The 2,032-nt window shown below is 38.8% G+C and overlaps 1 protein-coding gene across 1 annotated transcript in view; it reads left to right on the top strand.

The window, feature by feature from the left end:
• LOC101863155 (post-GPI attachment to proteins factor 6) overlaps positions 1 to 2,032 on the top strand; it is a gene marked incomplete in the record, with an annotated part of 22,881 nt that overhangs the window by 11,588 nt on the left and 9,261 nt on the right.

Raw genomic sequence — 2,032 nt, 5'->3', positions numbered from 1 at the left:
CCCCCCCCCCCCACCCCTCGCCGAATCCCCGTCCCCAACCTAATTTTACTAACCCTAACATCATGTTGTTTTGCATGGCACCTGAAATCCATTTTTATTCTTATGGAAATTTTGTTTTGTTTGGTTGTTTTTTTTTTGGGGGGGGGGGTTGTTTTTTGTTTTTGGTCATACTGTGACACTTGAAAATGCTTTGATTATTGAAGAACATAGTATGATGAGACTGGGATTGACTCTGATTATTATTATTGTGGGTGGTTGGCGGGTGCTTTGGTGTGGTTTGCGTCTTCTTTCCTTTCAAACATCTATCGTCCTTATCTCCCCTCCTTTTTTTTATGTTTGTTACTCTCTTGTAACTCCTCTAATCTTCTGGCACTCATATGACCTTTTCCTGTTGCGAGCGCCGTAAAACTTCTACTAAAACTGACTCTGATTATTCTGGGTTGTTTTAGACTGGAATTGGCTGGCTGGGTTGTTTTTTTTTTTTGTTTTTTTTTCAATCCATTCCTGTCCCTTTGTTTCGAATCTTTCTGTGATGTGTCAGTCCGTGTTGATAAATCGGTGGGTCGGATTGTGTCATTAGAAAATGACTCAATATTACTTCTTGTATAGTTAAAAAAAAAAAAAAATACTTATCTGGGGAAAGGGTTTCTAAATTTACATGTAATTTCCCCCCCCCCCCCCAGCTAAAATGGGACTGGGAATTTACGTTTATTTCGCAATACTTCTGCGATTAGACGTTGCGAAATTTTATGAGTTTATCAAGTGTAACGTGAGCCTGTTCAAGTGCAAGTTCAATGGCTTTTGTGTTTGTAGGGGTGTTGTTTCTCAATGCTTTTTGTGGGTGGTTGACAGGTGCTTTAGTGTGGTTTGATCCGTGGGTGGTTGGCGGGTGCTCTAGTGTGGTTTGCTCTTTCTTTCCTAACAAACAAACAGGCAAACTCTTCCTCCACATTGAATGAAAGTTTTGTTGTTGATTTACTTTTCTTCCCTCAAAGAAAGAAAACAACTGACCAACAAGCAAGCTTTTCCTTAGTACTGAAGGACCGTATTAAGTTGTGTTGATTTGATTCTCTTCTTTCAAAATAGCAAATGAACATACAAACAAACAAATGAACATACAAACAAACAAACAAGCAAATAAACATACAAATTAACAAATGAACATACAAACAAACAAATGAACATACAAACAAACAAACAAGCAAATAAACATACAAATTAACAAATGAACATACAAACAAACAAATGAACATACAAACAAACAAACAAGCAAATAAACATACAAATTAACAAATGAACATACAAACAAACAAATGAACATACAAACAAACAAGCAAATAAACATACAAATTAACAAATGAACATATAAACAAACAAATGAACATACAAACAAACAAATGAACATACAAACAAACAAATGAACATACAAACAAACAAATGAACATACAAACAAACAAATGAACATACAAACAAACAAACTTGTCCTTGACACTTACTGGCTGTTATTGTCTCTTGTCTTCTAATACCTCTAATCTTCAGCGCTTATATTATTATGACCTTATTGTGTTGCAAGTGCCATAAAAGTCTTATTAAAACTAATTAAAACTTACTCAAACTACTCTGCCTGCGCGCTCATAATATGACCTTATGCAGTTGCAAGCACCGTAGAGTAAAACACTTAACAAACAAAAAATACCCATGAAAAAATACCCCCCCCCCCTCCCAAAAAACAACTAGACCTACTCTGAGAATAACACCGTCCCTCACACATTGATTTCTCTCTTTCCCTCTCTCCCTCCTTCCCTCCCTCCCTCTCCCTCCTCCCCTCCCCCCTCCTCTCCCTCTCCCCCTCTCTCTCCATCCCTCCCCCTCTCTCCCTCCCTCCTCCCCTCTCTTGCCCCACGCATAACTCATAGGGTGGGTCGGCGGCGACCACCATGCGTCCGTTATTCATGCTCTCGCAAAGGCCGAGCCGGAATATCACAAGTACAGTCTGACACATATTGCCAGTTTTGGGATACCTCCAAGAACA

Source organism: Aplysia californica, unplaced genomic scaffold (genome assembly GCF_000002075.1).
Source record: "Aplysia californica isolate F4 #8 unplaced genomic scaffold, AplCal3.0 scaffold01193, whole genome shotgun sequence".
Classification (NCBI taxonomy): Eukaryota; Metazoa; Mollusca; class Gastropoda; order Aplysiida; family Aplysiidae; genus Aplysia; species Aplysia californica.
This window is presented reverse-complemented; position numbering and strand designations above follow the sequence as displayed.